Consider the following 14,832-nt stretch of genomic DNA (forward strand, 5'->3'; position numbering starts at 1 on the left):
AGTGTACTTTAATGAGAAAAAAATGAACTTTTTAGAATTTACCAAATGGCTGCAATGAAACAGAGTGAAAAATTTAAAGGGGTCTGAATACTTTCTGTACCCACTGTAAGTATATGGGCCGCACATCGAAAAAATGTGAATTTGAAGGGCCGCATTCTTTGCAGGATGATATGAAATTTTTAATGATACCATATTGTTTTTTTCTATAGACATTTTGGATCATTTTTTGAACATTTTTGGCTTTTTTATTTTATTCTTTTAAATGGCATTAATTTTATGGGCTATGGTATAGTTTTATAGTTTTTACAATTTTTATTTCCTTTTTGTGTCCCCTAATTAGGCACATAGTGATTTTTTTTTCTTATAATTAGCACCATATAGTAATTCTGATCAACTTCTTATAGTACCTTAAGTAACTTCTTATAGTCCCCATCTTGTAGTAGTTTCCCCATCTTCTAGTAATGTCCCCATACTTGTACGCATCTTGTAGTAATGTCCCCCATCTTGGTCCTCATATTCCAGTAATGTGCCCATCCAGGACCCCATCTTATAGTAATGCCCCTTCCTGGTCCCCATCTTGTAGTAATGTCCCCATCCTTGTCCGCTTCTTGTAGTAATGTCCCTATCTTGTAGTAATGTACCCATCCCTGTCCGCATCTTGTAGTAATGTGCCCATCCCAGTCCCCATCTTGTAGTAATGTCCCCCATCTTGGTCCGCATCTTGTAGTAATGTGCCCATCCTGGTCTCCATCTTGTAGTAATGCCCAATCCTGGTCCCCATCTTGTAGTAATGTCCCCATCCTTGTCTGCTTCTTGTAGTAATGTCCCCATCTTGTAGTAATGTCCCCATCCCTGTCCGCATCTTGTAGTAATGTCCCCATCCCTGTCCTCATCTTGTAGTAATGTGCCTATCCCAGTCCCCATCTTGTAGTAATGTGCCCATCCCGGCCTCCATCTTATAGTAATGTGCTCATCCCGGTCCCCATCTTGTAGTAATGTGCCCATCCCGGTCCCCATCTTGTAGTAATGTGCCCATCCCGGTCCCCATCTTGTAGTAATGTGCCCATCCCGGTCCCCATCTTGTAGTAATGTGCCCATCCCGGTCCCCATCTTGTAGTAATGTGCCCATCCCGGTCCCCATCTTGTAGTAATGTGCCCATGCTGGTCCCATCTTGTAGTAATGTCCCCATCCTGGTCTTCATCTTGTAGTAATGTCCCCATCCCGGTCCCCATCTTGTAGTAATGTGCCCATCCTGGTCCCCATCTTGTAGTAATGTGCCCATGCTGGTCCCATCTTGTAGAACATTCAACTGAAAAAAATCACTGACTTCGGAGGCCCTCAGGACCAGCCGCGATCATTACGGGGGCTCCGGTGCCTGCGGGCCGCATTAAGCAGCCTCAGGGGCCGCATGCGGCCCTCGGGCCGTGTGTTTGAGACCCTGATCTAGGGAGTTTAATGGCAGCAATCGGTGCTGGAACTGATCATGGCCTTTGCAGCCAGCAAGATGTCCGAGCATATAATATAATAGCTGGCCTGTTGCGTCCTCACATCTAATTTTTTCTCACATCTGTAAAAATGCGACTATAAAGAATAAGGACCCTAAGGCTATGTGCCCACGTTGCGGACCTGAAGCATATTTTTTACGCTTCTCCCTGGCGGGAAAATCGCATGCGGATATTACATGCGGTTTTCCCGCCAGGTAGAAGCGTTTGTGAGGCGTCTTTGCATGCATTTCCGCATGCGGGTTTTCAAGCACTTCTCCAAGCATCACTTGGAAAAGTGCTTGACAACTTGTTCAGAATGGTAAAAATTAAAAAAATAAACTTTATACTCACCTTCCGATGCATTCTCTGCCCCGTCCGGAGTCTTGAGCGGCTCACGCTGTTGTGTGCAGGACCTGCGGTGACGTCATTGAGTCATGTGGTGGGTCACATGACTCAATGACGTGGCAAGTCCTTCAGACAACAGCGCGACGGAGGGAAAACATCAGAAGATAAGTATAAACTTTATTTTATTCTTTTTTTTCCTTTTTCTTTGGTACCCAGGTCTGGATGAGAGTCTCCTCTCCTCCAGACTTGGGTACCATCCGCACATTGATTCCGCTGCGCTTCCGCAAAATTAATGAACATGCTGCGGATTTTTGACCGCAGCATATACGCTGCGGAAAAATCCGCAGCATGGGCATTGACATTGCGGAATGCCATTGGGGACCATGGGGTGCGGATATACATGCGTTTTTCAAGCGTTTACGCTGCGGAAATTCCGCAGCATATACGCTTGAAAAACGCTACGTGGGCACGCAGCCTCAATGACTGCCGAAAAAAAGCTTATTGGTGATTAAGACATTAATTAAAAATACTACACATTATCTAAGCATTGGTAGAAACAATAGTCTGCAATAAGGAAAGAGTCAGGTTTGCTTCTGCTACTCAGCAGCACTGGGAAACTGACAAAATGAATTATTTTGGCCTTTTTACTGTGGAAATGCGAAATTTGGAAGATGGAAATTTGCACTTGTGATTATACTATTGTATATAAGCCTTTCTTATCTTGCTATGTGCTGAGCGGGACACTAAACAAGAGGCATTGTTACCCAGCTGATATCCGCACTATTCAAGTGCAACTATCTAAACAAACTAGATAAAACTGCACAGATTTAAGCATCAAAACATCTTATTAACATAACAGGATTATTAAAGGAAAGACGAAGTGAAAATTAGTTCTGTTGAGCAACCAAATAGACACTGGTATATCACGTGAAGGTGCGTTTATACCTGTCGATGCGCGGCGTAAAACGAACGCCAATCAGCAACATATGTTTGCCGTTCAGTGATCATTTAATTCCCTGTTTACACAGGCAGACCTTCGCTTGTGTGCACTGAGCGATCTGTAATAGATCGTTCAGTGTGTACAGGCTGCAATTGATCTCGGCAGCACAGGTCCTGTTTACACAGGATAATGTGCTGCCGAGACTGAGTATCTTTTGTGCAAACCAAAAGATCATTTCTCCCGATGAACGAGTGTTTTGCTTGTTCGTCGGATGATCGGCAGCCTGTTTACACTAAAAGATTATCGGGAAACGTGCATTTCTAGGAGTACAGAAAGTGAACATATTCCTAGGAATAGGCAGCAAATGCACCTTCCAGAGCGGACTTTAAGACAAGAGGAAGAAGCCCAAGTAATAAATACAGTAACAGACTTCAGGATACTCTGATGTACACGTCTGCCATGATGTATCACTACATCTCATAGTTACAATATTGTGCTGACATTACCGGGCACCAGGAAGGATTTCAGCTTTGCAAACTATTCCATGTAACCCAAGGAATGCAACATCAACCCAGACATTTCCTCAGCCTATTCCCTCTGTAGGGGGTCTCGGCTATGGAGCCAGACTTCTCATATCCATTTCCGCCCTATTCAGGTGGTCCTACCATAACCCCAGCTTCCATTTACTGTGTAGTCATTTATGAGTGCAGAATGAATGCTATTAGCACACTGGGATTTTTAGCAATGTATAGGTTATATCGGAGAACCACTGAAAATCCTCATTTGCTTTCTCAGATTGTCAATATCAGATGTTTCAGTGTAAAAGGCTAGGTGCTGATGACTGTATGCTTCTCATCCGAGTGAATAGGTCCGATTATGTTAATCACACTTCGATCAGTGTGATCAGGCAGCATGGACCTCAATAAGTCCCGCACACGTGCACACAGAAGACAAATGACAGATGTTTAGGTATTAAATGTGCAAAGATAGAGATAGATAGATATGGATAGATAGATATGGATAGATAGATATGGATAGCTAATAACTAAATAAATTTTTTAAAAAAACAACAACATAGGAACCCCCCTATTTTTGATTACCACTATTCATAGGCGCCAGGTACTAACTACAGTGCTCAACAGAAGCGCAGAGTCTCGCTGCACTCAGCAAGACCCAGTGCGACAATGCTGAGCATTGTTGTCAGTACCCGATGCCTGTGAATAGCAGGAACTTTATTGCTATTAACGCTCGCCGGAGACAGAATTGGGGAACGTGGACTACGGCGGAGCTTTGTGGGAACAGTTTGAGTAATAAATTATAAATTGGTGAACGAGGGACTCTGTCTTGTCTTTATTTCTGTCTTTTTATGTTTTTCAGGTATCCTTTTCTGGACTACATCAGATTTGTTGGATTACGGCGGACCTGCATGGAATTTTTTTAATTTATTTTTTTAATAAATTGGTGAACGAGGGATAGTGTGGGGGAGTCTTTATTCAAATAAAGTGTTTTTTTCTGTGTGTGTTTTTATTTTTTCATTACTGGGTTAGTAATGGGGGTGTCTGATAGACTCCTCTCCATTACTAACTCCACAGCTTGATGGTGTAGCGCCCCGAGGGTTCGGTTGCTACAGGGGTATTGCACCTCAACCAGAGGTGTGATATGTCACACCCGGGTAAGGATGGAGTATGGACCAGGGCTCAGTAGCTGCATACACACACTCACCCCATTTCCGGGGGACAGCTCGACGGTGCTCCCATATAATTGCAGGCACAACTGACCATGTCCCTGGCTGGAGTGGAGAGGGGGGAGAGAACCCAGTGATGTAGGAGCAGTAGGGGACGGTTTCTGGAGCATAGGAAGGAGCTCATTGGGTGTAGGTCACCTGAGCTCAACACAGAGAAGCACATAAAAGGTGGGAGCCATCTTTAGTCAGTGGTCAGAGAAGTAGTTCAGCCAGAGAGAGCTGACAGGGAGCTGTGACTCAGCCTGAGCTCAGCTCCACGAGGCAGGCCTAGGTTGAAGGCCGGAGCCAGAGAGAAGAAAGAGAAGGAAGGAAAGAGGAAAAACAGAGGAGTAGAAAGGCTCCAGAGACAAGAAGGTAGAAGGGACCCTAAGAGAGAGCAGAAAGGACAGTAACCGTTGCAAACCCGCAATATCGGGTGAAGGGTCAGGTCGTGGAAGTATACCGGATTCCCAAGTTGGTGGGGGTAAATTATCCCTCAGCCAAAAACCGGAGGTCGTGATCATCTATTGGTGCGACCCCCCGCCAAACCTGCTAGGAAGGCACCATATAGGATAGCGGGAAACGGGGGCCAACGTTTGCCCGCATAGATCCGCGGCAGCTGGACAGAAGTTTGGTCACTGGTGGGGCACGAGAGGCCAGAGAAAGGACAGAAGAGGGTCCTGTGCCATACTCCTGAATTGCCTGGGGGTTAACCGAGCCCCTCACCTGGTGGACTCAGCACGGCTTAGGTAGTCATTGCTGACAGAAGTGACATGGATAACAACTGTGAGTAAAAACCCTGGACTGCATCATTGGACTCTGTGTTATTTATGCTGCGCCTGCCCCATCACCCCCAGCATCCTATTACACTGCCCTGAGGCTACACTCTTCCCGTGGGGAGTTATCCTATCCCTGTGCTGCATATCTACATCAGCCTCAGCGGTCTGCCTTGCAGCGGCGGTCATTCATGACCGCAATCCACGGGTGGATAAATAGACTGCCACAGCAATTGGTCTGACCACCCTGAGCCACGGGATCGGGTTGCCACTACTACTCCCAGCATCGCACTGAAGCCCGGTTCCGGGTGCCCCATGGCCCAGGGGGGCGAGTCAGCTTTGGCGTAGTCGGCAGGATTGTGACCAACCCGCCACAAACGGGTATTGCGTGCCTGAAAAGAGACTGTTTCACTGTATAAAAAAATGGCGCCTGCCCCAGAAGAACGGACGCCATAATGTGCGCGCCAAAAGACAACAGGAAGCCACCTCCCTTCGTGGGCCAGGTCCCAGAATGGCGCCAAAGAAGGAGCCCAACCCCAACAGCCATGAGTGCGGCTGTAGAGATGTCCATCAAGGTGGGGGGGCTGCCCCTGAGAGTGATTGTCAGCGGATTGCCCCAGGACCACCCCCAACAGGTGCAGAAAGAGAAGAAAACCGAGGGGCAGGGTGTGGTTTGGATCAGTCTCGCCAGACCACACCCGGAGATGGAGAGGAGCGTCAACTCCAGCACCCTGGCAAGCGGCCTGCTGCAGGCCGAGGCGGCCTCGTACAGCCTCACGGAGCTGATGGCTCAGCTCCCCGCAGAAGATCCTGAGTTCCTGCGGACTGCGCTGTTGGAGCTGGACCGGAGGATGGTCCGAGCGCAGAGGAACGTCGTCGCCGGGTGGAGAGAGGAAATGGCCCGGCGGGGCGTGGCCCGGCAGCAAGGGACACTGCCAGCACCCGGCATCGCGCCTGCCCCCGAGGACGGAGAGAGGAGATCGGAGGCCGAGGACGACGCTGCAGAAGAGGCAAGTAAGGCGGACGCCCCTGCCCCGGGTTCTAACACCGTAGCCTTACCCCTGGATCCCGCCGCGGAGCCGGAAGTCCCGGGAGCCGCTGCAGCTTCCACGTGCCCACCGCAAGCACCTGGGCCGCAAGCCGCGAAGACCACCGCTGAACCACGCCCCCCCGTCGTGCCCTCTGACCCCGGGAGCGGTAGGAAGCAGCCCGTTCCAGACCCGGTTGCAAGGCCTGACCACCCCAGGCGCCTCCCAACCGAGTGCGCCCCCGGTCTCGAAACCACCACCCCTGGGCGCGGACCTGTATGCCCAACTGTCCGGTCCTGATGGAGAGCCAGTCCCCGTACCAGAGGTATGGGTGCACCCCAGTCTACGGAAAAGCCTGCCCGTGGAGGCCGGAGCTCCTCTGCTTCCACTCCCGCCTGACCCACGGCCTGTTGAAGTTCCCCAGCTCCCGGTCGAGGAGGTCCAATATGAATGGGACCCGACAGGTGAGGACCTCATGGGGTTCTCGCAGGAGACGCGGGCGGCCGCAGCCCGCAGGTGGGAGTTCTGTCACCGCCAGGTGGCGCAGTTCGAGCGGGAGAGGCGGACGCGGCGACAGAGGCAGGAACAGCAAAAGGCCCGGAGCGCGGAGCAGAAGATGCGCGTCCGGCGAGACCCCCAGGCTGCGCGAGGTCCCAGAATCATCGGGACCGTAGTCAAGTTCCAGCAGGAACAGGGATGGGGTTTCATCCGAGACTCGACCATGGACACGGATGTGTTCGTTACCCTGAGAGATGTGGAGAGCCACCTGTCAGAAGGCCACCCGGAATGGGATCTGGTTCCAGGAGACTTGGTATCCTACACCCGACACCGAGGCCTAAAGGGATGGTATGCCCTTCATGTCCAGAGGATAAGAGAGGAGCAGCATCCCGAACCAGAACCCGAGTACCAAGAGGACCCGGACGGGTCTGGAGAGTATGAGGAGGAGGAAGGAGCATCAGGAGGATACCGTTACTGATGAGCAAGTGGGTACAAGGAACTGTTTTTGTTGCCCCGTTGGGACTGCTGCCCGTTCAAAATTAACCCCCAAGTCACCTGGCTGAGGACTGAGAGCAGCCATCCCTCTTCCCCACCTGGCTGAGGACTGAGAGCAGCCATTCCCCTTTCCCATCCGGCCGAGGACTGGGAGCGGCCAATCCCTGTAAATAGTTGCGCTTCTTAAAGCGTCCCCTATTGGTTTTATGAAAGTACAGCAACGTCTACCTCTCGACAAAGCGTCCCTCATGTTTGAAAGTTTGCTGAAGTTTTGCACTTAATAGAAAAATGGACACCTGGTCGCAAGTTGCACAGTGGCCAGTGAAGAAGAGAATTTACTAAAATGTTTTATATGAAAAGTTTTATATGCTGCTAAAAGAGTTACATAGTATTGAAAATGTTTTATATGATATATGACAAAAGAGTTCGGGTAATATTAAAAATGCAGTAAAATGTCTAGTAAAGAGAAAGTGTTTCCCATAAAGGGAAGTTGAATAATGCCGGCCGTTTTCTAATGTGAAAGGTTTTGAAAAAATTTTGCACGTCTTGTAAATCAAATGTTTTTGCTCTTTTCCAGCCCGACGACGTGCTGTGGTTTACCAGGGAGGAATGTAGCGCCCCGAGGGTTCGGTTGCTACAGGGGTATTGCACCTCAACCAGAGGTGTGATATTTCACTCCCGGGTAAGGATAGAGTATTGACCAGGGCTCAGTAGCTGCATACACACACTCACCCCATTTCCGGGGGACAGCTCGACGGTGCTCCCATATAATTGCAGGCACAACTGACCATGTCCCTGGCTGGAGTGGGGAGGGGGGAGAGAACCCAGTGATGTAGGAGCAGTAGGGGACGGTTTCTGGAGCATAGGAAGGAGCTAATTGGGTGCAGGTCACCTGAGCTCAACACAGAGAAGCAGATAAAAGGTGGGAGCCATCTTTAGTCAGTGGTCAGAGAAGTAGTTCAGCCAGAGAGAGCTGACAGGGAGCTGTGGCTCAGCCTGAGCTCAGCTCCACGAGGCAGGCCTAGGGTGAAAGCCGGAGCCAGAGAGAAGAAAGAGAAGGAAGGAAAGAGGAAAGACAGAGGAGTAGAAAGGCTCCAGAGACAAGAAGGCAGAAGGGACCCTAAGAGAGAGCAGAACGGACAGTTACCGTTGCAAACCCGCGTGATATCGGGTGAAGGGTCAGGTCGTGGAAGGGTACCGGATTCCCAAGTCGGTGGAGGTAAATTATCCCTCAGCCAAAAACCGGAGGTCGTGATCATCTATTGGTGCGACCCCCCGCCAAACCTGCTAGGAAGGCACCATATAGGATAGCGGGAAACGGGGGCCAACGTTTGCCCGCATAGATCCGCGTCAGCTGGACAGAAGTTTGGTCACTGGTGGGGCACGAGAGGCCAGAGAAAGGACAGAAGGGGGTCCTGTGCCATACTCCTGAATTGCCTGGGGGTTAACCGAGCCCCTCACCTGGTGGACGCAGCACGGCTTGGGTAGTCATTGCTGACAGAAGTGACATGGATAACAACTGTGAGTAAAAACCCTGGACTGCATCATTGGACTCTGTGTTATTTATGCTGCGCCTGCACCATCACTCCCAGCATCCTATTACACTGCCCTGAGGCTACACTCTTCCCGTGGATAGTTATCCTATCTCTGTGCTGCATATCTACATCACCCTCAACGGTCTGCCTTGCAGCGGCGGTCATCCATGACCGCAATCCACGGGTGGCGTAGTCGGACATCCAAAAACACTGATAAATAGACTGCCACAGCATTTGGTCTGACCACCCTGAGCCACGGGATCGGGTTGCCACTACTACTCCCAGCATCGCACTGAAGCCCGGTTCCAGGTGCCCCACGGCCCAGGGGGCGAGTCAATGGCAGCTGTGACTTTTGACAAATAACAGCTGTCATCAACCCCAACTACCATTACCCCGATTACCACTGTACCAGGGAAATCGGGAAGAGACAGGTAAAGTGCCAGAAATGACGCATATAATGAATGTGCCAATTCTGGGGCAGCTGCGGGCTTGTATAGTTAGGCTGGGAAGGGCCCAATAACCAGGGACCTTTCCAGCCTAAAAATATAAACCTGCAGCTGTCTGTTTTACCTTGGCTGGTTATCAAAAATAGGGGGGAGCTCACATCATTTTTTTTTCATTCATTTATTTATTTATTAGCTACATACATGTACAGTAAACTAAACATGCAAAGCACTGATTATATATCTCTATTCTACCACTGACATCCATATCCTCACTCCATAACACAGACAGCGCCACCGCTTTCTACAATGCCACTCTCGCATCAGCTATTGACTCGGTCGCCCCTCTTGTGCATGGCAGAGTGCGACGAGTCAACAGGCAACCCTGGCACAACAACCTCACTAAACAGCTTCGACAAGGGTTGCGGAGTGGCGTTGGAAGAAAACACATACTCAAGATGACTTCACTGCATTCAAATCAGCACTCACCTCTGCTAAACAGGCCTACTTCACAACCCTCATATCCTCCCTATCCTACAACCCCAAACAGCTATTCAACACTTTTAACTCTCTCCTCCACCCTCCACTGCTCCCTCCGCCCTCCGTCATCTCAGCTGAGGAGTTTGCCACACACTTCAAAAACAAGATTGACCAAACACGGCAAGTCTTTACTGTCCGACTACCACAACACCTTTGTTTTCCACACCATTTCCCTACCCCCATAACCTACCTTCCCAACATCACGGAAAGAGACCTTACTCATCTCCTCTCCAAATCACACCTCACCACATGTTCACTCGACCCCATCCCATCCCACCTCCTCCCCAACCTCACCCTCACACTCCTCCCATCCCTAACCCATCTCTTCAACCTATCACTATCTTCTGGTACTTTCCCCGCTGCCTTCAAACATGCCACAATCACGCCCATCTTCAAAAAGTCATCCCTCGACCTAACCGCCTTGTCCAGCTATCGCCCTATATCGCTGCTCCCATTTGCCTCCAAACTCCTTGAGCAACACATTCACGCTGAACTTTCCTCCCACTATTCATCTAACTCTCTCTTCAACAACCGACAATCCGGCTTCCGCCCCCACCATTCCACCGAAACTGCCCTTACCAAAATCACCAATGACTTACTTACAGCCAAAGCTAACAGACAATTCTCTGTACTCCTTCTTGACCTGTCCTCTGATACAGTCGACCACTGCCTTCTACTACAGATCCTCTCTTCCTTTGGTGTCAAAGACCTTGCACTATCTTGGATCTCCTCATACCTTTCTAACCGCACATTTAGCGTCTCCCACTCCCACACTACCTCCTCACCCGCTCCCTCTCTGTTGGAGTCCCTCAAGGCTCTGTCCTAGGACCTACTCTTCTCAATCTATACCCTTGGCCTGGGACACCTCATAAAATGCCATGGCTTCCAGTACCATCTGTACGCTGATGACACCCAGATCTACCTCTCTGGCCCAGATGTCACCTCTCTGCTGTCCAGAATCCCAGCATGTCTAGCAGTCATATCATCCTTCTTCTCCTCCCGCTACCTAAAGCTCAATGTGGACAAAACTGAACTCATTATCTTTCCCCCATCTCGCATATCTTTCCCACCTGATCTTTCTATCACAATAAATGACATCACTCTTTCCGCTGTACGGACAATCCGCTGCCTTGGAGTAACCCTTGACTCTGCCCTGTCCTTCAAACCCCACATCCAAGCTCTTGCCACCTCCTGTCGCCTCCAGCTCAAAAATATTTCCAGAATCCATCCTTTCCTCAACCCTCAATCTACTAAAATGCTTGTGCATGCCCTCATCATCTCCCGCCTTGACTACTGCAACATCCTCCTTTGTGGCCTACCTGCTAACACTCTCGCACCCCTCCAGTCCATCCTCCACTCTGCTGCATGACTTGTTCATCTCTCGCCTCGCTACTCCTCTGCTACCCCCCTTTGCAAATCCCTTCACTGGCTCCCATTTCCAGTTGAAGCTACTAACACTGACCTACAAAGCCATCCATAACCTCTCTCCTCCGTACAGCTCTGAACTAATCTCCCGATATATTCCCGCACATAACCTCCGGTCCTCCCAAGACCTCCTTCTCTCCTCCACACTTATTCGTTCCTCACGCAATCGCCTCCAAGATTTCTTCAGAATATCCCCCGTCCTATGGAATTCTGTGCCTGAACACGTCCGATTATCCACCACACCTGGATCCTTCAGACGGAACCTGAAAACCCATCTCTTCAAACAAGCTTACAGCCTGCCATGACCTTGCTTGCTGCCACCCCCAACAACACCGGAGCTACTGCAACCCCTCAACCTACTGTCTCCTCCCCCATTCCTGTAGAATGTAAGCCCGCAAGGGCAGGATCCTCTTCCCTCCGTACTGTTCTATCATTGTTAGTTTGTTTACTGTAAGTGATTTCTGTATTTGGTATGTAACCCCTTCTTATGTACAGCGCCATGGAATCAATGGTGCTATATAAATTAATAATAATAATATCTCATGGATTTCTTTTTATCCATCTGCCCCATATCTATCTCTATCTTTACACATCTAACAACACCTAAACATGTTATTTCGATTCTGCATTCTATTTCAGTACATGTCACACGAATGGTGCACATGGATGTCACACAGGTACACACCAACACGCAGGGTCGGACTGGGACTTAAATTCAGCCCTGTCATTTGCGAGGACACTGGCTCATTTGCTATGAAGTGAATGTGATATATGTTCGTCGATTTTTGTGGATCGCTTGAGATATATATCACATTTACAGAATACAAGCTGCTGTGTAGCCAGAATAATACTATGTGAAATTTAAAGGGAACTTGCCAGGTCAGATTACCGTATTTTTCAGATTATAAGACTCACTTTTTTCCTCCAAAATTTTGGAGGAAAATGGGGGGTGCATCTTATAGTCCGAATGTTGGGGGGGGGTGTATATATATGTGGGGTGTGGGGGGAGTGGTAGCGGTGGAAGAGCGGGGCACAGGAGGCAGCAGCTGCCCGCTGCAGCCTACACTGTCCCCGCTGCTAAAGAAAATGAATATTTACTGCTCCCCACGCCCCATTAAGGAGCACTGAATATTCATGCTCCTTAATAGCAGCACACAGTGTAGCCGCAGCGCGGCTCCTGCTGATGCTGGAATCGCCTGTGTCCGCTGTTAAAGGGCATGAATATCCAACCTCTCTCAACGCCCATGGGCGTGGGGAGGGGGTGTATATTCATGCCCTTCAATAAACGGGCACACTCGATAGCCCGGCAGCAGCAGGAGCCGCGCTGCGGCTACGCTGTGTGCCGGCTATGAACGAGCATGAAGTCACTGCTCCCCGCGCACACAGTCCCGTCGTGGGGAGCAGTGACTTCCGGCAGCAGATCTCTCACATGTAGAGATCAGTGCGGGCAGACAGGACGCAGCGCTGGAGGAGAGAAGTAAGGTGAGTAGGAGTGTTTATTTTTTTTTTATGTGCAGCATGATGGGGATTAGGGGGACCATGCATACTAGGATAAGGATGAGGGGGCCATACATACCAGGGTAAGGATGAGGGGGCCATACATACCAGGGTAAGGATGAGGGGGCCATACATACCAGGGTAAGGATGAGGGGGCCATACATACCAGGGTAAAGATGAGGGGGCCATACATATCAGGGTAACACTGAGGGGGGCATACATATCAGGGTAACGCTGAGAGGGGCATACATAACAGGATAAAGATGAGGGGGGTCATACATACCAGGATAACGCTGAGGGGGGCATACATACCAGGATAAAGATGAGGGGGCCATACATACCAGGATAACGCTGAGGGGGGCATACATAACAAGATAAAGATGAGGGGGCCATGCATACCAGGATAACGCAGAGGGGGGCATACATACCAGGATAAAGATGAGGGGGCCATACATACCAGGATAACGCTGAGGGGGGCATACATAACAAGATAAAGATGAGGGGGCCATGCATACCAGGATATCGCTGAGGGGGGCATACATAACAGGATAAAGATGAGGGGGGCATACATCCCAGGATAAGGATTAGGGGTGCCATGCATACCAGGATAAGGATTAGGGGTGCCATGCATACCAGGATAGGGATTAGGGGTGCCATGCATACCAGGATAGGGATGAGGGGTGCCATGCATTCCAGGACAGGGATGAGGGGTGCCATGCATATCAGGACAGGGATGAGGGGTGCCATGCATACCAGGACAGGGATGAGGGGTGCCATGCATACCACGACAGGGATGAGGGGTGCCATGCATACCAGGATAGAGGGGTTCCATGCATACCAGGATGGAGGGATGCCAGGCATACCAGGATGGGGATGGGGACCACGTATAAAAGGAAGGGGGGCATATATACCAGGATGGGGGATATTGTCAGAATTGGGGGACATTACCCTTATACCAGTGTCAGCAGAAGACCCCCTCCCCCTTAAAAGTGCATCATGAAAACATTTTTTGCTTAAATTTTTTTTTTATTTTCCTCCTCTAAAACCTAGGTGTGTCTTATGGTCTGGTGTGTCTTATAGTCCGAAAAATACGGTATTCTATTTACCAGCAGATATAGGGTTAATCTGCAGGTTAATAGTATTATGAAGGTGCCCAGCCACTATACTGAAAGTGTGGCACCCAGGACAAAATAAATTGTATTTCTGCCAGAAACCACCGTTTTCAGCTATGCAGGCGTGCCCGAAGCAGAGGCCCAGAGCTGGCACCAGCCCATCTGCCATTTGCCAGAATTGCCAGATGGCTAGTACAGCCCTGCCGACACGGATAGCACAGTTACTGGTTCTTCCAGTACCGGAAATATCAGGATGTGTGAAGGAGCCCTTATGAGGATAGAGCATGTGTGTCACCCTGGCCTGGATGCCACAAATGTTTAATAAAGCTGTGTTTGAGAGCAAGGGGGAGGTTCCCTGGTTAGGGACCATTAGCATGCAGCACCTCCTGTCCCAGGCCAGTAGGGGGAGCAGGCTGCCCCTATAAAAGCTGGAACTGGGGGCAGGGTTAGGGAGAACTGAACGACCTGTCTCTGAAGTGAGAGGCGTCCCAGAGAAGGGAGAGTCAGTTCAGCTGTAGCTGAGGAGGTCGTGTGGCAGTAGAGGAGCCACGAGCCAGGGACGGAAGGCGAGGTGAGCCTGTCCTGGCTGAGAGAGAAACTGATCTACCGGACTTTGGTGTCCGAGGCTGTTAGGATTCCAAGTCCTACAGCAAATAACCAGCCCGCAGGGGATTGTATGTCCCTTGGCCTAAGAAGCCCGGAGGTTCCGCCACAGCAGAAGGGACCAGCAAAGCTGCACCAGGCCAAGAGTAGAAAGGGACCCAAGTTGCAAGCCATATGGGCGAGAAGACACGGCGAGCTCAGGAACGTGGGCTGTTACACCACGAGGAGGGAACTAGCCAGAAAGAGCGCAGAGAGCAAGGTAGGCCTTCACCCTCACCCTGACCAGGAGGGCTTCCCACTTGTTCCCAGACATCCAGGCCCCCTCCTAGCCGGGACTGTTTTTGGGTCGTCTCACGTGTTCCAATAAAGACCCTGAACTGTTCAAGA

Source organism: Phyllobates terribilis, unplaced genomic scaffold (genome assembly GCF_046119375.1).
Source record: "Phyllobates terribilis strain yellow unplaced genomic scaffold, ASM4611937v1 Scaffold_5__5_contigs__length_657084704, whole genome shotgun sequence".
Taxonomy (NCBI): domain Eukaryota; kingdom Metazoa; phylum Chordata; class Amphibia; order Anura; family Dendrobatidae; genus Phyllobates; species Phyllobates terribilis.